A 25,951-nucleotide genomic window follows, 5' to 3' on the forward strand; every position below is an offset into this window, starting at 1 on the left:
AAGAGGAGCCATTGCCAATTTACTTTTCTTGTTCTGAATAGGTCAAGAAAGGTTGGACCCTCTGTCACATTTTGATTGCCATCTGCAACTCCCTGCGGGAGTTCAACCTTTTCCTGAGGATTGCTGGCATTAGAACAGGAATAAAAAAGAAGGGGGATGTTTTCAATGCAGACACCCTGTCCATTAACTACGGTCAACAAAGGAAATTCACCTTAAGATTTCTGGTCAATTACTGTATTTCTAGAGCAGAAGGCGGGAAAACTATTTTCCCAAGTTGAAGACGGAGGGCATAAAAAAATAAAAAAAAAAAAAAAAAAAAAAAAAAGGGAGAAAGGAAGGAAGGAAGAAGAGAGGAGAAAGGAAGGAAGGAAGGAAGAAGAGAGGAGAAAGGAAGGAAGGAAGGAAGGAAGGAAGAAGAAAGGAGAAAGGAAGGAAGGAAGGAAGGAAGAAGAGAGGAGAAAGGAAGGAAGGAAGGAAGGAAGGAAGGAAGAAAGAAGAGAGGAGAAAGGAAGGAAGGAAGGAAGAAGAGAGGAGAAAGGAAGGAAGGAAGGAAGAAGAGAGGAGAAAGGAAGGAAGGAAGGAAGAAGAGAGGAGAAAGGAAGGAAGGAAGGAAGGAAGAAGAGAGGAGAAAGGCAGGAAGGAAGAAGAGAGAAGAAAGGCAGGAAGGAGAAGAGAGAAGAAAGGCAGGAAGGAAGAAGAGAGAAGAAAGGCAGGAAGGAAGAAGAGAGAAGAAAGGCAGGAAGGAAGAAGAGAGAAGAAAGGCAGGAAGGAAGAAGAGAGAAGAAAGGAAGGAAGAAAGAAGAGAGAAGAAAGGAAGGAAGAAAGAAGAGAGAAGAAAGGAAGGAAGGAAGAAGAGAGAAGAAAGGAAGGAAGAAAGAAGAGAGAAGAAAGGAAGGAAGAAAGAAGAGAGAAGAAAGGAAGGAAGAAAGAAGAGAGAAGAAAGGAAGGAAGAAAGAAGAGAGAAGAAAGGAAGGAAGAAAGAAGAGAGAAGAAAGGAAGGAAGGAAGGAAGGAAGAAGAGAAAAGAAAGGAAGGAAGGAAGAAGAGAGAAGAAAGGAAGGAAGGAAGAAGAGAGAAGAAAGGAAGGAAGGAAGGAAGGAAGAAGAGAAGAAAGGAAGGAAGGAAAGAAGGAGGAAGAAAGGAAGAAAGGAGGAAGGAAGAGCCCAAGCATTTTTGCAGACAAAAATAGTCGGCTGGAATTACACTTAATAAATAAATCTTGCTTCCACACCTAGAAAACTGCCTTTTCTCTAATCACTTAAGCAGGGTATAGATGGATGGAATATATTACTTAGATGTTCAGTGTGTCTGGGCTTTTAATCAAATTAGTAAGTCAATGATATCTGTTGGTATTAAATTCTTCTTGAGTAATCAAATATACAACCTCCATATACACTGCTCAAAAAAATTAAAGGAACACTTTTTAATCAGAGTATAGCATCAAGTCAGTTAACTGACCAGATCAATATCCCAGGAGTTTAAGTAGCAGAGGCGGTTGTTAATCAGTTTCAGCTGCTTTAGTGTTCATGAAATGAACATGTGCACTAGATGGGCAACAATAAGACGACCCCCATAACAGGAACGGTTTATAGGTGGAGGCCACTGACTTTTTTCCCTACTCATCTTATCTGACTGTTTTCACTAGTTTTGCATTTGGCTAGGGTCAGTGTCACTACTGGTAGCATGAGGCGATACCTGGACACTACAGAGGTTGCAGACAGTCCACCTCCTCCAGGATGGTACATCAATACATGCCATTGCCAGAAGGTTTGCTGTGTCTCCCAGCACAGTCTCAAGAGCATGGAGGAGATTCCAGGAGACAGGAAGTTACTCTAGGAGAGCTGGACAGGGCTGTAGAAGGTCATTAACCCATCAGCAGGACTGGTATCTGCTCCTTTGTACAAGGAGAAACAGGATGAGCACTGCCAGAGCCCTACAATATGGTAAAAACATGTTTTAGCTATGGGGTTTTACCACTCCCCAAACTGCAACTGTAAATGAACCCTTACTGCTCTGATCCCCCTATAAGGCTGCTTTCACACTGATGTGCTGTGGTATACCTGCACTACGGGTGCAGTGCATCAACGACTTTCCTGGGTTAGCTGCACTTTGCCATAGACTTCTATTATATCCTGCAGGTGTGGTACACTTTCTGAAAGTACACCAAACCTCCTGCATTCAGAAGGTGCACCAAACCAGCAGGATATAATAGAAGTCTATGGCTAAGTGCAGGAAAGCTGCGGGTACACTGCACTGCATCCGCGGTGTTGGTAAATCGCAGCTCATCAGTGTGAAAGCAGTCCTATACTATAATGCCCTGTGTATTGATTCACACTGACCGAAGAGCTCTTCTTCCCTGCTGCTGCCGCCACTCCGGAGGCCATTAGCCGGGATAATAGATGACACGTAGTTGGTATCACTCCGCGTGGGACAGGAGCCGGCACTACAGAGGAGGAGTCAGCTTACGCAGCGCTTACTTCCTACTACATCTCCAACGTCACAAGTAGTCCCCTTGCACTGCACTCTGATGCTGTGGGATGGCGGGTCAGCAATTCCAGACCACGATCTACCAGTCACCTGATCACAATCTACGTGTTGCTGACCCCCGATCTAGGATTATCTCACCACAGAAGTGCTCACTCTCAGATGTCACAAACGCTAATAGAATTTTATTTGAAAATTTTAGTTTAAAAAAACAAAAAAGGCATTTTTTTAATCGTTACTGGGGTCAAAATGTTCCTTTTCAACCACAGAAAATCCGAAAGGGCAGGATGGAAACTTATTCTGAAACACATTTTTTTTTAAAAAGTGAATAGCAGTTTTGTTTTGAGAAATTACTTTTATTCCAAAAAAAAAAAAAATAACAATTTGTTAAAACCCAACTTTCAAATGACATTCAACAAGTCACTGGAGGAACTTTTGAAACCATTTTAAACAATTATTCATATGAATGTTTGTTCAAAAATCTACTGCGTGTATGGCTAGCTTAAAATGTCCCTATATCCCAGACCCTGCATTCACTATATCTGCTCTCCCACAGTGCACACAAAATAGAAATGCTAAAGACCTTTTCTCATCAGCAGTTAGAGCAGTCTTGTGATTTCAGCAGAGCACTGGTTGAAGCTTGTAGAAGGAGTTTTCTTTCTGATCTAGGAGGATGCAGAACCCCTGACCTCTGTCTGGACAGTGCTGATTGGCCCCTTTTCTGATCACATGCACTCTCCCAAGAAAAAAAACCTCTTTAGCAATACACACTAAACTGAGAATGTGAAGGATTGGCTACGGTTCAGTCTGTCTTATCAGAGGATAAGATGTGGACATTTGAACAAGAGGAGGAGCAGAGAAGTCAGGATTAAACAGCCATTTTACACAATGCAGAGGATTAACCCCTTAGGTTCCACAGTGAGTATACCAAGCATGCTTTACTGCATATACAGACTGATTTTACGGTTGTGGGTTTAGTAACACTTTAAAGCGGACTTACGCTGCATCTGAGCATCAAAAAAGCTATTTAACCACTTGCCCTCCAGAGGATTTACCCCCCTTAACCACTTCCTGACCGGCCGTTGTATATAAACGGCCGGACGGTGGCACTGCAGGGTCGGGTGGCCATCTATAAACGGCCTCCCCGCACCCTGCTTGTGCGCGCTCCCTGGGAGCGCGCAGCACCGCGATCCGGTGCCCGCTGTGTCCTCCGGACACAGTGAAACACCGATCGTCGGACGGGACCTCTGTACGAGGTCCCGATCATGTGATCACTGATTGGCCAATCAGTGATCACATGCAAAGTAGTAAGCAAGATGTCACTTCTGACATCATTGCTTACTATGTGTGAAATCTGTGAATGATCACAGAGGTCACATGGTACAAGGCTATTCACAAAAGCCTTGTACCATGTGACAAGCTGTGACCAATCACAGCTCACTCAGTTCTTCTCAATGAGTGCAAGAATGCACACAGAGAGAAAGAGAAATGATTGCTTTTACATCCTATATGGGTGTAAAAGCAATCAGTGTAAAAAAAAAAAAAAAAAATCTTTATCACCCCTCACAAGTAGTACAGTGTCACCATGGTGACACTGTACTGCTAGGGTGACAGTATGTAAAAAAAAAATAAAAAAAAAAAAAAAAAAAATAAAAATGTAAAAAAAAGTGTTTAAAAATTATAATTTTTGCTTATAAACTAATTTGGATTTTTTTTTTTTACTAAAAACATAACGGAATAAATTTTGGCTAAGATTTATGATGAAATATTATTTATTTGCAAAATTTTATTAAAAAAACACTTTTTTAAAAAATTTGTGGACATTTCATTTACATAGCAAAAAAAATACAAATCCCAGTGGTGAATAAATACCACCACAATAAAGCTTTATCTGTCTAAAAAATATGGTAAAAAATTCATTTGGGCACAGTGTTGCATGACCGCGCAATTGTCATTCAAAGTGTGATAGCGCTAAAAGCTGAAAATTGCCCAGGTCAGGAAGGGGGTAAAAGTGTCCGGTCTGGAAGTGGTTAATGACCAGGCCTCTTTTTGCTACTCGGCGCTGCACTAATTCCACTGATACTTGCGCAGTCATGCAATGCTGCACCCAAACAAAATTTATGTCCTTTTTTTCACACAAATAGAGCTTTCTTTCGGTGGTATTTGATCCCCTGTGCGCTTTTTATTTTCCAAGCTATAAACAAAAAAAGGCCAAAAATTTTGAAGAAAAACAATATTTTTTACTTTCAGCTATAAAAAATATATAGTAAACTCAAAGTTGGTTATAAATTTAGGCCAAAATGTATTCTGCTCCATGTTTTTGGTAAAAAAAATCCCAATAAGTGTATATTGATTGCTTTGTGTGGAAGTTATAGCGTCTACAAACTATGGTATAAATACTGCAATTCACGCCATTTTTTTGCTATACAGCGCTGCGTAGTTTAACGGACAATTGCGCGGTCATACAATACGGTACATAAATGAAATTTACATCCTTTTTTTCCCCCACAAATTGAGCTTTCTTTCGGTGGTATTTGATTGCCTGTGCGGTTTTTATTTTTTGCGCTATAAAAAAAGGCTGACAATTTTGAGGGAAAAAAAAACAATATTTTGGACTTTTTGCTATAAAACATGTCCAGTAAAAAAAAAAAAAAAAAAATTAAAAATCAAATTTAGTCAAATTTCTGCGAAAATGCATTCTGCGGCATCTTTGCTAAAAAAAAAACCCAATACGTGTAAATTAATTGGTTTACGTGAAAGTTATAGCATTTACAAATGGCGGGAAAGATACTGGGATTTTTAGTTTTTTTTATACTAATAATGGCGGCGATCAGCGACTTATGGCAGGACTGCGGCAGACATTCTGGCATTGGGGGGTACTAACGTGGGGTCACTGACTTTCCCAGTGACACCAATACAGTGATCAGTGCAAAAAAAAAAAAACACTGACACTGTACTAATGGCACTGGGGAGGAAGGGGTTAAGTTTATTTTTCAGGGAAAGGGTTAACTGTGTGAGGGGGAGTGTTTTACTAGGGGGTGGGGGTGTGTACTGCAGTAAACGCCGCTGATCGGGAGAGAGAAACTCCTCTGTCCCGATCAGCGTGTCCTGGAGCTGTCAGGGAACTGACAGAAAGCATAGCTGCTGCAGCCCTGCTCTCTGTCAGCGATTGCCGCCGATCACCGGGACATAGCCGGTAACGACTGGCTGTGACCCGGCGACTGACATCCGTGGCTGTGATCGGCGGGACAGGTAGGGTGGCAGCGCGCCCCCTACCTGTTTTAAAAACACACGTTTTAAAACGTGGTTTTGCCCAGCCGTACCGCCCTGCCGCCGTATTTCTACAGTGGCTGGGGGGGCATGTGGTTAATTCATTTTTTTTCCAAAGCAAACTCCCCCATCCATCTCTATGCCATGATTTAGTTTGCTGAGAAATCACTTTGAACCACCCCACTAGCATTTCTGGCCCTTGCCATCTTAAAGTGTTACTAACCACACAACAGTAAAATCAGTCTGTATATGCAGTAAAGCATGTTTGTTACAATCACTGTGGAACCTAAGGGGTTAATCCCTTGTATTGTGCAAAAAGGTTGTTTGAGCCTGTCTTCTCTGCCCCTCTTGTTGAAATGACCACCCGATATAGACTGAACCCGTGGTCACATGCACATGCTCAGTTTGGTGTGTATTGCTAGAGAGGTTTTTTTTTTCTTAGGAGGGTGCATGTTATCAGCGCAGGGCACATCAGCACTGTCCAGACAGAGGGCTTCACATCCTCCAAGAGCAGAAAGAAAACTCCTCCTACAAGCTTTAACCAGTGCTCTGCTGAAGTCACAAGACTGCTCTAACTGCTGATGAGAAAAAGGTATTTAGCAGTTTATATTTACTAAAATAATTGCAATTCCATGCATCTGGGAGACCAAATATAGTGAATGCAGGGTGCTGGTTTAGTAACACCAAGTGCAAAAGATTCATTTTAGCATTTAATTCCTAGAATCCATCTGCCCTTAGCTCAGGCATGCAGACAGGAGGGTGTGCGTAGCTGAGAAAGACCCCCCTGAAGACTTCTGCGATGTATGACATTTTCCTAGGCATGGAAACCAGACAGTGAAGTTATACTTTAAGAAAGGCAAGCCCTATAAAAAAGGAAAAAAATATTGGCCTTGCTTGTGCTAACAAAAGCAAAACCAAGCCCAAAGGACACTCAGGCCACGGGTGGACAAGACGGGTAAATATCAGGTGGGTGCTTTAGACATTCCAATACAGTCAAAATTCAAAGCTATAAGGGCATGGCCCACCAAATCATCTGACAAGAAAAAGATGTTAGAATAAAAGGCACAAAACAAGCTTCTTCTTTCTGCTGTTTGTAAAAAAAGAAAAAAAAAAGGAAAAACTCCAGAGAATGCAGCCAACCCTACCACCAAAAACCATACGATACTACAGAATTTTGATGTGGGTAGAAATTTCTTGGATGTGTTTGTAATATTCTCTTGCTGTCAGAAACACAACATGCTCCAATGTCTGCAGAAATCTGACTCACATCTCCTAACATCCGCTACCTGCCAGGGACCATTCGTTTGTTGTGGCACTAGCAAATGTTGACTGCAGTAGCTCCCGATTAAAGGAATTTCTATCTTGGCCTTTATTCTGAATAATTCAGCCGTTCCTTATTTTACCAAATCTCAGTAAATTTTATGATAAGCATTTTCCAATGAAGGCATGTCTGAAGATAACTGAAGATCAATAGCAGCTCAAACTACAAAGATCATCGATTTCCTGACAAAACCCAAACGCTCAGTTTACAAAGTATAGAGACATCAAATTACTTGGCAACTGTGCAAACTCAAAGGGTGGCCGCGGACTGGTGGATGTCTCACCAAGAACGGTCGAGGCTTCAAAGTGCTCCTAATGAAAGACCAGCCAACTATAGCCCATACCGACTGGCCAATTACAAGAAGTGATAAGCCCATGCCAAAGCAATTAAATCCATGCACAGCCAGTGCTAATGCGGCCGATTTACTGATACAGAGCACAAGGAAGAGCAGTGCATCCCAATTCTTGTGTTAGTGCCGGTCAGAGAATGACAGATGTGACTGGCTTAGGGCTCATGTACACTAGAGATTATAAACTGACGTTCAGGAGCTGTTGAGCGTTTATTTCAGCAACCCCTGGAATCTCCCTAATGTTTTCCTATGTGTCCATGTACACAGTCATTTACAGGCAGTTGAGTTTACAGTTGTTTTTTTGAATGCACCAAACTTGCGTTCAGGAGTAGATTTTACCGGCGTTTCAAAAACCTAACGCTTGTAAACGTGTTGTATAAGCGTTTGCGTTTAGAACCATTTTTTATCTGTTCAATGTCCAGATGCTATCCAGAGCCTTTTTTCATCAGAAATGCATGGACCTAGTACACCAGCGCAGTCAATTCCAGGTTTCACGTGAAGGAAAAAAATGGTAGATGGGATCCATAGTGAATACAACCAGAAAAGACAGGTCATCTCAACACATAATGCTCTCTCTATTTCTCTCTAAATGTCTGAAATAGTTAATTATTTACTATTTTTCAGTGCATTCTGGGCATTTGGGAAGGTCTCCTGAGGTCATCTTTTAAAAACGCTCCTAAACGCGATATGTAAACGTGGCTAAACTGACATTTTTTAACCTACGTTTTCCAGAAGTCAGTTTCCATCGTTCAGAAGAGTTTTACCAAACGCCCCGTGTACATGGAGCCCTACGAACAACGGCCCTGATTTACCTAGCATTAAGGCTAGGTTCACACTAATGCGATGCGGTACATCACATGTGATTCATACAGGAACCACACTACATTCCTGTGCAAATCACATGCGATTTGGGTGCGGTGCGATTGGAGCCATACATTTTGTATGACTATTTGCACTGCACCCAAAATGTGCAGGATATCGTATGTACTCTCCAGCGCCTCAGGATATGCACAGCCAAAAGGTAAGCCAAGGGTACCAGGACAGCGACAACCAAAGGAAATGCTTCAGGGGTGCAGCCCTCCTCAGACGGGGAAATCAGCCACTGGATAGAAAGAAAACACGTGGCGCACACACCTAGTGCATTATCCAAGATTTATTGTGAGGAGTGAAAGAATAATAAAAACATACTCACAGACGAAGCATGTATCTAAAAAGCATAGAAAAATGACAATGGCCACAACGGCAGGCAAGGTGTTCTCACTGTCAGTGCGGTCAAATGGCTGATGCGTTTTGGGGACGAATCCCTTTCCTCAGAGCTGATGACCAGCCTCTGATGCAGATGTGTGATGAATGGAAAGTAGGAGCCTTGCCTCAAGGCATCAACAGCAAGGCTCCTACTTTCCATTCATCACACATCTGCATCAGATGCCGGTCATCAGCTCTGAGGAAAGGGATTCGTCCCCGAAACGCATCAGCCATTTCACCGCACTGACAGTGAGAACACCTTGCCTGCCGTTGCGGCCATTGTCATTTTTCTATGCTTTTTAGATACATGCTTCGTCTGTATGTTTTTATTATTCTTTCACTCCTTACAAAAAACCTTGGATAATGCACTAGGTGTGTGCGCCACCTGTTTTCTCTCTATCCAAAATGTGCAAAATGTACGGACCCTTTTTTGGTCCGTACTAGATTCAGATCGCATGGGTGCGGTGCGATTTGAGTCATACATAATGTATGGCTTATGTATGGCTCAAATCGCACAGCACCTGCACCAAAAAAGGTACAGGACCCTTTTTTGGGTCCTCACTAGAATTGGATCGCATGGGTATTCATACCTATGCAATCTGATTCTGCACATTGCACCGCGTTTTGCGGACCGATTTCGGGGTGTTGTTAACATAAACATCCACAGCGGTTTGCCTCAACGGGGTGCGATTCTGATGCGGTGTGAATTCCGTACCGCATCAGTGTGAACCCAGCCTCAGTTTTCCTATAAATATTCACTGTCGCTAAAGTATTTCGATAGTCACTTTCCGAAGAATGGAGAAATATTCTGTCACAGTAATCTGAAGGTCAGAAACTACTTTCCTGCAGATGGCAGAACACACAATATACAGAGCATGTCTGATGTACTTATTCCAAGCAAGCGCAAGTTACTTTACCATTCAATGTGACCTCCAGCTTGCCTAGGAAAATGCTCCCATAGCAAAGCACAAAGGGATTTCCTTCCATGTGTCAGGTAGGTTGACATCTTTGTGTACAAGGGATGCTCAGCTACCTTTGTGTAGTAAAGCCGTCCGTCAGATCTCTGGCACACACCAGCTGGATAATAATCACCATTGCTCTCTGCAGAACCCTGGCAATGACAGAACCTAGCTCATCTTGTATAGATAAAACCTCTTCCATCATCACAGCGCTGGTAGAAGTGTTTATTCAATGTTGATCAGGCACACGGGGAAACAGAGGGGTTAATTACGCTCTGCAATAAGGAGGGGATTGCTATGCAATGTGTTGGGAAAGTCTGCAGCACTGGAGACAAGGAACGCTTCTGAGCGGCCTGCAATCATACAATGGCACAGCCTGCAGATCCTCATTTATGGGACAACATATGAATCGTTCTTTATATCTCTTACACACGCGGCATTAAACTGGATTTGTACAACATCTGCTCATTTTCTGCTTCAGGAACATCGGGGCTAGATGAAGAAACATGCTGAACACACAATCAAAAGACGTCAGATACAAGGCTACAACTATCTGATGGATGTACACACACTGATGTAATACACTTCTCATACTAGTAATCCACCAGAATCGTGATCCACCATTGTTCTGCTACAACATCAATTCCATTCATTGATACAGTATATAGATTTCAGTGCTGCTGCTCATCCAACTGCCAGTCTCTACTAGTGTCATCATTAGGGTAGCTGGGCAAAGATGAATATTCTATGTTGGACAAACAGCATATTGGAAAGGAGTTCTTCATAAGATGGGCCATTGTCACCAGCAGACTATAGAGGATCCCTTACTCCATCACACAGCATGGCTGTGATCACACCACAAAATGCAGAGGCTAACACGGCAGAATCGATTGATCGTTGTGAGCCTTCACTTTCCCAAATTAATGTGCAGACGAGGCAATTACAAAAAGCAGGGCTTTATGGCTGAATGACAGCAAAATCTGCTTTACCATGGGGATTCTCTGTTCATAGGGGGGTCTATTCCTGATGTGATGTTCAGTAATGACAGGGGAGGAGGGGAAGCCTTCAGTACAATAAAGAAATAGCAGACTGAAGGGCCCCTCCCTACTACGCTTGTGTACATTCAATGCACATTGTGCTGGAGCTCAATCACACATATACATGTTATCACAAAATAAACTAGGAGTACATGGTACATCTGCGGACACATACACAACTGATATGTATACAGAAAGGGGTTGAGGTACCTAGATGACACGGTCATAGGCGCCACAAATAAACCAATATTTGCAAATGGTGTGGCAGATTTAGGTAAAAACCAGGTATGTCAAACATCAAAAGTACTGGTTACCACATGTAGAGATTTTATACAAAATTAAAAAATTCTTGTGATGTGTTATCACCTTCCCTTTGCTTCAAAATAAACAAAAAGGATGAATAAATGAAATTTAGGTTTCATCTTGCATTGCTAGAAATAAGAGATCCACCAATCTGTGCGCAGTCATTGGGGATCTGCCAGCTATGGGGAAGCCTTTGGGATCAGGAAGCCTCTGGGAACCGCCAGCCATGGGGAAGCCTTTGGGAACCGCCAGCCATGGGGAAGCCTTTGGGAACCGCCAGCCATGGGGAAGCCTTTGGGAACCGCCAGCCATGGGGAAGCCTTTGGGAACCGCCAGCCATGGGGATAAGCCAGTCGATAAGCAGCTCTTGAGATTGGACCATCTATGGCACTGGTGTCCAACCTGCAGCCCTTTAGTATATGATGTATTGCCCTCAGCAGTCTGTAGTGGAAACATTAACTGGAGTAACAGCATTGATCTCTACTATCCTCATGTAACATGTTCACAGTTTCATGTTATCTTCTGCAGGATATCTCCAGCCAACAATGTAGCATGTCTACACTCTCTGACCCTTATTTCCTCTATCAAGTCTCCAGTTTCTGACAGGCCTCTCAAGCATTATATATATATCGAATGTTATGTTCGGCCCTTTGGTGATGTCAGCGGCCGCATTTGAGGACCTCTTTAGCTGATAAGTTGACAACCACTGGTCCACGGTCAGTCAATATGCAGCCCTTGGGACTGGGTCTAGGGGAAGCTTTTGGGATTAGACAGTTGATGGACAGCCTAAGGGATCAAGCAGTTTAGGAGAAGCCTTTAGGATTAGGTACTTGATGGGCAGCCCTTGGGATCAGACTGTCTATGGGCAGCCTATGGGATTACAAAGTTGGTGGGCAACCCTTTGGATTGGCCAGTCTATGGGCAGCCATTGGATTCAGACGGCAAGCAGCCCTCGGTCTATGGATGGCGTAGGCCAATCTCTGGGCAGCCCTCGGGATCGGCCAGTCTATGGATGGCGTAGTCCGGTCTCTGGGCAGCCCTCGGGATCGGCCAGTCTATGGATGGCGTAGGCCGGTCTCTGGGCAGCCCTCGGGATCGGCCAGTCTATGGATGGCGTAGGCCGGTCTCTGGGCAGCCCTCGGGATCGGCCAGTCTATGGATGGCGTAGGCCGATCTCTGGGCAGCCCTCGGGATCGGCCAGTCTATGGATGGCGTAGGCCGGTCTCTGGGCAGCCCTCGGGATCGGCCAGTCTATGGATGGCGTAGGCCAGTCTATGGGCAGCCCTCGGGATCGGCCCGTCTATGGATGGCGTAGGCCAGTCTCTGGGCAGCCCTCGGGATCGGCCCGTCTATGGATGGCGTAGGCCAGTCTCTGGGCAGCCCTCGGGATCGGCCAGTCTATGGATGGCGTAGGCCAGTCTCTGGGCAGCCCTCGGGATCGGCCAGTCTCTAGGCAGCCCTCGGGATCGTCCAGTCTCTGGATGGCGTAGGCCAGTCTCTGGGCAGCCCTCGGGATCGGCCAGTCTATGGATGGCGTAGGCCAGTCTCTGGGCAGCCCTCGGGATCGGCCAGTCTATGGATGGCGTAGGCCAGTCTCTGGGCAGCCCTCGGGATCGGCCAGTCTATGGATGGCGTAGGCCAGTCTCTGGGCAGCCCTCGGGATCGGCCAGTCTATGGATGGCGTAGGCCAGTCTCTGGGCAGCCCTCGGGATCGGCCAGTCTATGGATGTGAGAGGGCCAGTCTATGGGCAGCCCTCGGGATCGGCCAGTCTATGGATGTGAGAGGGCCAGTCTATGGGCAGCCCTCGGGATCAGCCAGTCTCTGAATGGAATGGGCCAGTCTCTGAATGGAATGGGCCAGTCTCTGAATGGAATGGGCCAGTCTCTGAATGGAATGGGCCAGTCTCTGAATGGAATGGGCCAGTCTCTGAATGGAATGGGCCAGTCTCTGAATGGAATGGGCCAGTCTCTGAATGGAATGGGCCAGTCTCTGAATGGAATGGGCCAGTCTCTGAATGGAATGGGCCAGTCTCTGAATGGAATGGGCCAGTCTCTGGGCAGCCCTCGGGATCAGCCAGTGTATGAATGGAGAGAGCCAGTCTATGGGCAGCCCTCGGGATCTGCCAGTGTATGGATGTGTAGGCCAGTTTCTGGGCAGCCCTCGGGATCGGACGATCTATGGATGGCGTAGGCCAGTCTCTGGGCAGCCCTAGGGATCAGCCAGTCTATGGATGGAGTACACCAGTCTCTGGGAAGCCCTCGGGATCAGCCAGTCTATGGATAGCCCTTGGGATCAGCCAGTCTATGGATAGCCCTCGGGATCGGCCAGTCTAAGGATGGAGTGGGCCAGTCTCTGGGCAGCCCTCGGGATTGGCCAGTCTCTGGATGGAGTGGGCCAGTCTCTGGGCAGCCCTCGGGATCGGCCAGTCTCTGGATGGAGAGGGCCTGTCTCTGGGCAGCTCTTGGGAAGACCAGTCACGGATCTCAGTCACTATGCTGCCATGGCCCAGCTCTGTATTCCCGTGTGTCCTATCAGCTCCTGGCATGCTGGGACATGTAGTGCCTCCACATCAGAGTACATGAATGGGGTGACATCTTACCTCCAGTACTAGAAGGATCCGAAGGGTGACATTCCTTGAAGCCCTCGAGCAGCCAGGAGGGGAGAAGCCGTTCAGCAAGACGGGTGCTCTATGGGTCACCTCTATCCCCCAGTAACGGTCCAATAACTCGCAGCCATGCCGGTAACAAAGCGAACCTTCCCCCGCCGGTCCCGTGCCCGGCCGTCCCTTCCCACCCCCGGTCACCGGCTGCTCCCCCCACTCTCCATCACTGCAGCACCAGCGACGTCACAAGCTACCTTACCAACACAAACCACAACCTAGCATGCTAGACATGGCCATGCCCATTCACAAGGCCCGGCCCCTCCCCCCGGCACCAACGTAATTGTCCGATTGGCTAGGCTGTGGAGTCAGCAGAAAGATCCTGTGTTATCCACACTAGAAAGGGGCGGTGCTCAGACATGCCTTCTCCAAACCCCGCCCCGGCACTCCTAGCGAATGCCTAACGCTTCACGGCGAATGCGGTTACCTGGGAGAAGCGGCACAATGCCATTGCGCATGCGTGATTTGCAGAACGTCTTGTCAGAAAGAAGGCATGCAGGCGTCCCCTTTACCTGCGTGCACGTTCCATGTGCGCGCTCCCGCATATCTCTGCACGCTGTGCCTGTGCGCTCATCCCCCGCGCGCTCCAAATCCCCCTGACTGGAATATAGTCACGTGCCTTCCCAGACGTCAGCAGAGGGCTAGGAGCGTGCTGAGTCCTCCTCCATGGACAGATCACACTGTCAGTGAGGGAAATGGATGGGAGTGTGGGCAGAGTGACACATGATAATATAAGCATCCCTCCCATAGGAAACAAGCCCCAGCAGGGCACAGACATGTTTTGGCTGATGATTTGGCTAGTATGGTGGCATTCACCCTGGAACATACAAAGGATGCCCATCCACACTCATCCCCGGCAACGCCAACAGTCAGGAGTAGGTGCGGCCACCGCCTGCCAGTCCTTGCGGAGTATGGGCCCAGTGCTGTCCACACCGCTGTCAGTGGCAGGCGCGGGGGGGTCATACCACCCAACGTAGGAACTTCACAATGGGGGGACACTGGAGGAAGTGACCTAAGGTGTGCGTAGCACCCACTAGCAGCAATGGGTGTGGCCAAATGCTTGACATTTGGAGGGACCCAAGGGGCGTAGTTAAACAAAACCCGTGCTTCCATGTACCTATAACCTATGTACCTATAACATATGCTTTGATTGCTGTGCCAGACACAAGAGTCTCACGGACACAAACCCCAGCACAATCAATGAAAAAAAAAGAATAAACCGCTTCCATTACAACTGATTTTGTACAAACTGTGGAAGTGTAGCGGCAACTTTGGGGATACCAGGTAAACTCCGGACACACACCGGAACACAAACCTTTTGTTTAACAAGCGCTGGTTGAGACTTAGCCAGACTCATGTCTGCAAAGCTAAATGGCTTCAAAAACATCTCACAAAGTATACATATTAGCAATTACGTCACAATGCATATTTTTCCTCTTTCACTTTCTGTACATTCAAAAGGCTTCCTAAGCTGTGTAGTATATGGCCTTGAATGCCAGCTGCAGATAAGGATACCAGCTACAAGCTGGAACACATTTCACAGGAAATAAGGGAGGGGGGAAGTGAGCTGGTGACCTTGCTCTTCCAAACGGGGTTCTAGAAGTATTAGAGTTTAAAGGGGAACTCTGCAATATCTGGGAGCTGCCACAGAAGAGTGCGCTACACAAAGTGTGGAAGGATTCAGGGATGTGTTGGGTACAGAGTGCGGGATTCAGGGATCCATTACGTACAGAGTGCGAGATTCTAGGGTTCGTGACGTACAGAGTTCGGGATTCAGGGGTGTGTTGGGTACAGAGTGTGGGATTCAGGGATCTGTTACATACAGAGTGCAGGATTCTAGGGTTCGTGAAGTACAGAGTTCGGGATTCAGGGGTGTGTTGGGTACACAGTGAGGGATTCAGGGGTGTGTTGGGTACACAGTGTGGGATTCAGGGATGTGTGACATACAGAGTGCGGGATCCAGGCGTGCGTTGGGTACAGAGTGTGGGATTCATGGATGCTTGACGTACAGAGTGCGGGATTCAGGCATGTGTTGGGTACAGAGTGCGGGATTCAGGGATGCGTGACGTACAGGGTGCGGGATTCAGGAGTGTGTTGGGTACAGAGTGCGGGATTCAGGGATGCGTGACGTACAGGGTGCGGGATTCAGGGATGCGTGACATACAGGGTGCGGGATTCAGGGATGCGTGACATACTGGGTACGGGATTCAGGGATGCGTGACATACTGGGTACGGGATTCAGGGATGCGTTGGGTACAGAGTGCGGGATTCAGGGATGCGTGACGTACAGGGTGCGGGATTCAGGAGTGTGTTGAGTACAGAGTGCGGGATTCAGGGATGCGTGATGTACAGGGTGCGGGATTCAGGAGTGTGTTGGGTACAGAGTGCGGGATTCAGGGATGCGTGATGTACAGGGTGCGGGATTCAGGAGTGTGTTGGGTACAGAGTGCGGGATTCAGGGATGCGTGACGTACAGGGTACGGGATTCAGGGGTGCGTTGGGTACAGAGTGTGGGATTCAGGGATGCGTGACGTACAGGGTGTGGGATTCAGGGATGCGTGACGTACAGAGTGCGGGATTCAGGGATGCGTGATGTACAGGGTACGGGATTCAGGGGTGCGTGACGTACAGGGTACGGATTTCAGTGGTGCGTTGGGTACAAAGTGTGGGATTCAGGGATGCGTGACATACAGGGTGCAGGATTCAGGGGTGTGTTGGGTATAGAGTAGAAGGTTGAGAAGTTAGTAAAACCGCAAAGACACCAATTTTTTTTAAATACAAAAGAAGAAGGCATCAAATACACATATCTGGATAAATAACAAAAGCCATAAAAAGCTTCTCCAATGCATCCCCACCACCCCATAACGTAATTTCACTACTTCCCTCATCCCACCCCTTTCCCCCCAAACTCGCTAAAACCACGCCACCTCCTAGTTTCTAACCTTTTTCATCTTTCAGTCTATATCTTTATTCCCTTCATCCTAGTGCCTTTTCTCTATGGGCCATCCTTAGCAACTCCCTCCCACACTTATTTACTTCCTTCTCAGTAGTTCATATTATCTTTTAGTTGTTTTAAAAACAACCACTTATTCCATATTCTCCCAAATTTTGCCACTCCTCAATATAACACAGCTCCTCCGTCCTGTAAATATTATCTACTCTATTTACCCAGTCATTCATACTTGGTGGGTCAGGGGCAAGCCAAAACTTAGGGATCAGGCCACACTAATTATATGGTATAGTACCTTGTCCTTGTGTAATTTTATCAAAGGTTCAAATTTATAGAATAAACAAATCCATGGATCTCTCTCTGTATAGTATTCCCACAATTTTTCCTAATATATTGTAATACTTCCTTCCAATATTTTTGTATCTTTGGGCAATCCCACCATATATGTGTCATCGTGCCCTTTCCCCCACAACCTCTCCAACATAAAGGTGAAACCTCTACTTGTTTGCGTGCTTTACTCGGTGTGATATACCATCTAGCCATACATACTGTATATATTGGAAGCATATGGAACCTATACAAATGTTTTGGCACTATCACCATCTTTACCAGGTTTATATGACCTATCCAGGAAATCCTGTCTTTTGACAACCTCCCCAGTTCTCCTTTTATTTCATTTACTAATGGAATATCATTTGCCTGATCAAAGGACTTTTATTGAAGAGGTCAATTTTATTCCTAAGTAACCTATTTATTTTTCCCTCCACGCAAATGGGAATTCTTTTTGTAATCCCTGCCTCTCAGCTTTTGGTATGTTGATATTTAAAATATCTGACTTTGCCTTGTTTATTTTCAGGTTTGATATCTACCCATATTCTTTTAATAATTTAATTAAATTAGGTAACGATATTCTAGGGTTTACTATATAAAACAACATATCATCTGCATAAGCTGCCACTTTATGCTCCAGTTGTCCAACCTTTATTCCTGCTATGTCCACACATTTCCTTACCTTTGCCAATACACGCTCCAAGGATATACCAATAAGGGGGAGAGTGGGCAACCCTGTCTGGTTCCATTATACATTTTAAAGAATTGAGAGAGGGACCCATTAACCTTGACCACCGCTGACGGGGCGCTATAAAGTCCTTTTATCCACTTTGGCATTTTAGGCCCTGGTCCCAATTTCTCCAACGTATCCATCATAAAGCCCTAATTAACCCTGTCAAAAGCTTTTTCAGCATCTATTGACAAAAGTAATGCCCACGCTTTTTCTTTTTGTAAGATGAGCAATATTCTCAGGCCGTTAGCCATACTTTCTCTACCAGGAATGAATCCTGCCTGATCCAGGTGTATCCACTCCGGCATCAGATCCTTTAATCTGGTTGCCAACACTTTAGCATATAGTTTAGTAGTGACATTTAATAAAGATGTTGGCCTATAGCTAGCACACTGTGTACTATATTTCCCATCTTTGAGTATAATCATTATATGGGCCTGCAATGACTCATCTCTCATTTCCAGTCCTTCCACTATTGCATTCATATAGTTACACATTTTGGGGACCAACAGATCATTACATTTTTTATAATACCCCATCATATATCCATCTGGTCCCGGGCTCTTTCCTTTAGCTGTATTTTTTAAGGAAAGATTGATTTCCTCTAGAGCAGCGGTTCTCAACCTGGGGGTCGAACGACCCTTTCACAGGGGTCACCTAAGACCATCTGAAAACACATATTTCCGATTGTCTAAGGAACCAAGACACCGCTCCTCTATCCATCTCCAGGCGGGTCCGCCCACATGCAAATACACCCACATACGAGTGCCCGGCGTGATGACATCATCGCGCCAACCCCATCACATACACCCTGTACAAATACAGGTGTATGTGACAGGGTTGGCACCATAATGTACTTATGTGGATCAGTCACACGTGTAAAGAGCAGCTACTGTGTAGAAAGCAGCTGCTGTGTTGAAAGCAGCTACTCTGTTAAAAGCAGCTACTGAGTTGAAAGCAGCAGTATTGGAGGTAAGATTTTTACATTACGATTCATAATAGTAGCAAAATTACAGTTATGAAGTAGCAGCGAAAATAATTTTATGGTTTGGGGTCACCACAACATGAGGAACTGTATTAAAGGGTCGCGGCATTAGAAGGTTGAGAACCACTGCTCTAGAGTAATAGGTCTCTCTTGGACCTCTAGTTTTTCTCCTGCTATTTTTGGCAGTTCATTTAGATATTCTCAGCTTTTTTCTTTTACTTTCTCCTCTTTTTTTTTTTTCTTTTGATCTCTAGAACTCACATCATACAGGCAGCTATAATATTTTTGGAGCTTATTGGCAATATCGGTGGTGGAATATACCATTTCTCCTTTATCATCCTTGTTTCTATGAAATTTTTTTATTTATTTTCCTTTAACTTCCTCATCAAATATTTTCCAAGTCTGTTCCCCCACCGATATCTTTCTTTTGAGACTCTATTAAATATCCTTCTCAACTCCTGTTCTATCAGGTCTTTTAATTCTTCCCCTTTATTAACTTCTGATACACGTCTGTACCCATCTTCTTTTTGTGTAACCATTCTAAATAAGAGAGCTCTGCAATCACGACCTTTATTTGTTTCCCTTATTCTTTCTTTTTTTCTGCTCCCATTGAGATATTGGCTTTATGTGCCTCCCAGACTGTGGCTACTGATACATCCTCCATCTCATTAAAATCAAAAAATCTCCCCCCTTAATCTTTTTTCTAATTTGGGGTCTTGTATAAGCATTTCAGTTAATTTCCACCCTGGTATTTTATCTTGGTCCTCACCCACCCGAAGCCTCATTGTGACTGGAGCATGATCTGAGATAGACATAACCTCTATATTGGCGCTAACCAACAACTCCAATTGTCTATGTTCGATCATTATGTAGTCCAGTTGAATACAATCCATGTACGGAAGAGAAGAAGGTATGGTACGTTAAGCTCTTTTTACATTAAGCTGTTTACATTAAATGTTTTAGCATTGTAAAATATAGCTTAATGTTATTTAACTTTTGGTGTAATTTACCAAATGATCTGAAATTTTCAGAATATGTTGCCATAGAGTCTTCTATTGTGTGAAGTTTGGAGAAAATTGGTAAACATCTAAGCTCTTTTTTGCACATTAAGCCACATTAAGCTCCCCAAAAAACAAGTTTAATGTCCCCCATTTTCTTTGTGGCAGGCCAACATCTATAAAACTTCTAGGACATGTTTGAGAAGTTGAGAACTTGGGCTTTGCAAAGTTTCAAGTCAATTGATTGAGATTTAGGCAGTTTATTACACATTAAGCTACATTAAGCCATTTTCGCATTAAATGTTTTAGTCTGTCCTCATTTCAAGTTACAAAGTGCTATGAAGCCTTGGGTTGAAGCAGAGGGCCATTTCCAGGGACAACCTGGCATACATCTCAGAGGGACATCTTAGTATAAGATATATAGGTGAAGGACACACCCGTGCGATGCACCCAGTTACATAGACCATGAAAAATGACTATGATTGGTTAAACCCACAAGTGATTTATTTTCACCACTACTGTTCTTTTATACAGGAATTTGAAAAATAAAAAAATTTACTGTTTGGATGTACGGTTTACTGCAGTATAATACGTCTGGTAACTATATAGTACATTTGCTTATTAAGATCTATACATCAAATCAAAAAGAGCAACAAATGAGGAAGAAAGTTATTCATCAAATGCATATTTTTAGGGAAAAATACACAAATTAGTTCTAGTGCAAACAAGCACAGTATTATACCCATGTTGTAAAACATAAAAGATAAGGTTGAGTTAAGTAAATAGGTTCCAAACATATCGAGCCTTAAAATTTTGTGCTCCCCAAAACTTTTACAGGTTATCAGGGTTATCAGTTTAGAGTTAAACATGAATTATGGCCCTAGAATTATTGCTTTCACACCAGCAGTCACAATAAAACCACACATGTGTGGCGCAATTTATGTTTACATACATGTACTCACCCTGCACATTTGTATCGGGGGGGGTGTACAGGGTAGTAGGGGTGCCTTTAAATGTTTTATTATTATGCTTTTGTATACTTTAACAATTTTTTAAACTTTATTACCATCAGAATCCCTATACATAGCGTGGACAGTTGACAAGTCCTCTTTATGGAGACATTAGGGGTCTATTAGATCCACAATGGCCTCCCTTGCCCTCTACTGCAGCTAATCAAGCACAGATCATGCCTTACTAGCTGCAACCTCAGCTACAGTAGTCAAGGAATGACAGCTTTGAATCCAGAAGACACTATATGTAATACACAATTCGGGGTTCTATAGTCGCAGGGGGGATCAGGACATGGATGTTCCCTGATTTCCTCCTGCTCTCAGTTATTGCTGTTTACACACCTTCTTAGCCCCATAAAAGTGATCCAGTGGCTCCAGAGTGTGTCTGCTTTAACCCATTGAATACCAGAATATTTATATACAGTATGTACCCTGATAGACAAGGGGTAAACTAGACACACACTACAATTTACTTTCACAGTTAAGGAAATATTCAATTATTGTGGTTAAAACTGAACTCGAGGCAGACATAAAAAAAGGCACAAATTATTTCAGCTTGCTAATCATTAATATATCAATAAATGCATTTTTTTTAATGCAAGCAGTGTAAGCACCTGAATCTGGTAGCCGTCTTTTGTAGACCCTGTACAATTGGGCTATAGTGCAAGAGGAAAAATAAGTACAAGGAGCCAATCAGTTCACAAGCAGGAATTGTGTAGTAGTGTGACGTCAGCACTGAGAATATCCCCTTGAGAATGTCCATTTGAATTAAACTAGTTGAGACAGAGTCTCAGTGCTGATATCACACCCCTGCGTGATTCCAGGTCCTCATAAGCTCTCTTACTGCTCTGCTCCAGAGGGAGTTGTCTTTTGCTGCTGCCTAAGAGGAGTGATTCCGGAGTGGAAGCGCATACACTTGGGGAGGATTTGTGAGAAACATGCCGTGTCTGCTATACTTATTACAGCTTTTGGTCTCTGGGGAGTGTGCATTTGATTAGGTGGTGGCACTTGGTGTTTTTGTTACACTACAAGGATCTACTGCAAGATCTTTTTTATCTGTGTATATATGGACTTAGATTTAAAGTGGAGTTCCACCCAAAAGTGGAAGCTCCCCTTGTTTGCCTACCCCCCCCCTCCCCACTGCCATATTTGGGGGGGGGGGAGCAGGTACCTGGCAAAGTGAGCCGGAAGTTCAACCCCCTCCTTCCTCCCTCAGTCTCCTGGGAACTTTCACAGGTCCCAAAAGACTGTCGGACCAATCAGGATGCGCAGTGCAGCTCGCACATGCGCAGTGGACACCTGGCTGCGAAGCCGCAAGCTGTCACAGCCCAATGCCCACAGTTGAGATGCCGACTTAGTGGAGAGAAGAAGCAGAGAAAGGACGGCGCAGGTGAGTACATCGCTGGACTCCGGGACAGGTATGTGCGTGTTTATTAAAAGTTAGCAGCTACAGTTTTTGTAGCTGCTGACTTTTAATAAACACAGGAATGGCTGGAACTCCACTTTAAGCGAGACTTCATGTTTGGTACATTGAACGCAGCTTAGTTATTATTATTATTATTTGGTACATTGAACGCAGCTTATTTATGTATTTAGTAAGTTTTTGCTATATTCACTGACGCTGCATCATTTCATAATCTTGCAAATTCTTTTATTTGTTCTTTTATCTAAACCTAAGGGCTCGTTCACACTAGGCTGTTTTGCCAACGCTTGCCAAACGCCCCTATAGCGTTTGGCAAGCGTTGGTCCGGTGTTTGCGGAGCGTTTTTAACGCTCGGCAAACGCTCCGCAAACGCCGCATGTGCGGTTTAGCGGCGGTTGCTAGGCGTTTGCCGAGCGTTAATAACGCCCCACAAATGCCTATAATGCATTTGAGTGGTGTTACCGCTCCGCAAACACCCCGCAACCGCGTCGCAACCGCACCGCAAACGCCGGCCGGGCGTTTGCGGAGCGGCACCATAGACGAGAATAGGAGGCTTCAAAGCCTCCTGACTCGACCAGAGGCGTCCGTTTTGCCGCGACGCAACGCTCCTGTTAGAACAGCACCATGTGCTGTAATGTGCAGAATTGGCAGAGGCGTTTGGGAAGCGGTAAAAACGCTTCCCAAATGCCTCTCTGCCGCCTGCACACAAGGCTAGTGTGAACGTAGCCTAAAGCTGTAGTAAACTCAGTATTAAAAAAATGGCCCACTGCAGGTTTAAAGCGGTAGTAAACCGCAAAAAAATAAAACAAATACATCTCCTCCTTGCAGGTTAAGAGCATAATGTGTTAGTGTCCATTGCATACTAGCACATTATGAAAGACTTACCTGAAAACGAAGCCCGCCAGTGGAGCACTGTCTCGATTTTCATCTTCACCCGATCTTCCTTCCAGGTTCGCGGGCTGGGACCGTTTGACTGGCCAAGTGACGATGTTGTCACACCCATGCATGTGTATGTGAGCCTCGGCTGCGGCATGCTGGTGACATTGCCAGCGCTGCTAAAGTAAATATCTTCTAAACAGCACACATTTAGGAGATATTTACTGTACTTACCTGTAAGTACAAGAGAAAAAAAAAAAACTAGAACAAAAAATAACTACCACTTTAAGTCATAATGTACTAGTATGCACCGCACCGCATTATGATAGACTTATCTGTCGTACAGAGCCCTCCGGTGCTGCGCCATCATGGCTCCTGATGGTCCCGGTCACTTCCATATTTGCCTAGTCTTCCTTCTGGGTTCCATCTCATTTGCAGCTTGAGTGGCCAGGCCATGATGACATCACTCATGTGTATGTGCGAGGGAGTTATATCACCATGGTACACAGCGGGTGCTGTGATTGTGGTCTGAGCTGTGAATGAGTGGCTCAGATCACATTACAACTGACATGCGGAGGATTAATGAGAGAAGAGACCACTACAGTCTCTTCTGTATTAAAAGCCCTGCTTGTCAGTACTTTTTCAAAGTGTAGGTTCCATACCACTTTAATGTTCACGCTCATGCGTCACGAGTTGTAGATACAGTACATATTACCTATGGCTCTCGAAGACTTGAAAGTTACTGTAAGGGTTCCTCCATGCTGAAAATTATGATAAAGGCTGTTCTACTAGAGTGTTCATTAGCTCATTTATGTTCTAAATCTCTCCTTTTGTCCCTGTTATCTTGTATTTATTTTATATTTTTGCATTTACACAGTCATTTTCAAGTGGCATACTCTACATCAGGGGTGTCCAACCTGCGGCCCATGATGGCTATGAATCAGGGCGGACTGAAAACTCATGGGGCCCCTGGGCAATAGAGGATCATGGGGCCCCTGTGTCCTTACCCAAACTCAAAAAAGATGCCCGGGGCATCTCATGGGGCCCCCTACTGACCCCGGGCCCTCGGGCAGTGTCCGAGTTTCCAAATGGTCAGTCCGCCCCTGCTATGAATGCAACACAACACAACACTGTAAACTTACTTAAAGTGTTACTAAACCCACAACACTAAAATCAGTCTGTATATGCAGTAAAGCATGCTTGTTATACTCACTGTGGAACCTAAGGGGTTACTCCTCAGCATTGTGTAAAAAGGCTGTTTGATCCTGACTTCTCTTATCCTCCTCTTCTTCCAGTACCCCCCTCTTATCTTCTGATAAGACATATCATGCACATGCTCAGCTTGGTGTGTATTGCTAGAGATGTTTTTTTTTCTTAGGAGAATGCATGTGATCAGCACAGGGCCAATCAGCACTGTCCAGACAGTGGTCAGGGGTTCTGCATCCTCCTAGAGCAGAAAGAAAAAACTCCTCCTACAAGCTTTAACCAGTGCTCTGCGGAACACTGATAGAAGTCACCAGACTGCTCTAACTGCTGATGAGAAAAGGTATTTAGCAGTTTATATTTACTACAATAATTGTATTTTCATGTTCTGTGTACTGCGGGAGACCATATATAGTGAATGCAGGGTCCGGGGTTTAGTAACACTTTAAAAATGTTGGGGGAATATTTTATAAAAATGTATTTACACTCAGCAAACACATGCAGACAAAGAAAAATTTTACAGTGTCTCTTTGCTGGACTTTTTTTAAATTTTATCTTCCCAATGAAAAATCTCCCACTCTTCACAATCTCGCCTTATTCATGGCCTCAGTTTTCAGTAGCATCTATATTTGTGAACTATTTTCAAGAATGAAGCACACAAAGGGCAAAATTAGAACCAAAATATCAGATGAGCACCTTGAAAATTTATTGAGAAATGTTACTACATCCATTAAACTAGATATTGATGCGTTAGTGTAACCAGCTCCCGTCCGCCATATAGTAATATGACGGACGCAAGGTGGTTCTCTTGTTCTGGGAGGACGTCATATGACGTCCTCCCATTCTCACCGCGCATGCACGGCTCAGGGAGCGCACAGCACGGCGATCGGCAGTGCGCTGTGTCCCTCGGACACAGCGGATCACCAATCACGGAAAGAGCTGAAGATGTCGGCTCAGGTCATGTGATCAGCTGTGTCCAATCACAACTGATCACATGTAAACAGGGAAATGCCGGTTATCAGCATTTCTCTCCTCTCGAGCTGTCACAGTGAGAGGAGAGGAGAGCCGGTAATCGGCTTTCCGCAGAGGGGACATGTACACTGATCATCATTGCACTGATGATCAGTGTACCCTGATGATCAGTGTAGCCCCAGCAGCGCCACCTGTTAGTGTCCATCAGTGCCTTGTGTCAGTGCTCATCAGTGCCTCGTGCCAGTGCCCATCAGTGCCACATATCAGTGCCTACCAGTGTACATCAATGCCACATATCTGTGCCCATCTGAGCTGCCTTTCAGTGTCACCCTTCAGTGCCACCTATCAATGCCAATCAGTGCCACCTATCAGTGCCAGTCAGTGCTGCCTATCAGTGAGCATCAGTGCCTTCTATCAGTGAGCATCAGTGCCGCCTAACAGTGCCAGTCAGTGCCGCCTAACAGTGCCAGTCAGTGCCGCCTAACAGTGCCAGTCAGTGCCGCCTATCAGTGCCGCCTAGTAGTGATGCCTGTCAATGCCCATCAGTGCCACCTACCAGTGCCTCCTCATCAGTGCCACCTATCAGTGTCCATCAGTGCAGCCTATCAGTGCCCACCACTGCAGCCTCATTAGCGCACATCAGTGATGGAGAAAAATCACTTATTTACAAAATTTTATAACAAAAACTAAGAAAAAAACTTTTTTTTTTTTTTCACAATTTTCAGTGGTTTTTGATTTGTTTAAGAAAAAATAAAAAACCCAGAGGTGATTAAATATCACCAAAATAAAGCTCTGTCACAAAACAATGATAAAAATTTCATATGGGTACAAAGTTGCATGGCCGCGC

The 25,951-nt window shown here is 44.9% G+C and overlaps 1 protein-coding gene across 2 annotated transcripts in view; it reads right to left on the bottom strand.

The window, feature by feature from the left end:
• The window catches only part of TTBK2 (tau tubulin kinase 2), a 193,721-nt gene extending 179,979 nt beyond the window's left edge, over positions 1-13,742 (bottom strand). For both annotated transcript variants that reach the window (XM_089686883.1, XM_089686882.1), the window contains exon 1: positions 13,568-13,742. The gene's annotated coding sequence lies outside the window, so the exon portion shown is untranslated. The remainder of the gene's footprint in view (positions 1-13,567) is intronic.
• Between the last annotated feature and the right edge of the window lie 12,209 nt (positions 13,743-25,951).

Source organism: Staurois parvus, unplaced genomic scaffold (genome assembly GCF_062004578.1).
Source record: "Staurois parvus isolate SC_StPar_1 unplaced genomic scaffold, SC_StPar_1.0 ptg000414l, whole genome shotgun sequence".
In the NCBI taxonomy this organism is placed as follows: Eukaryota; Metazoa; Chordata; class Amphibia; order Anura; family Ranidae; genus Staurois; species Staurois parvus.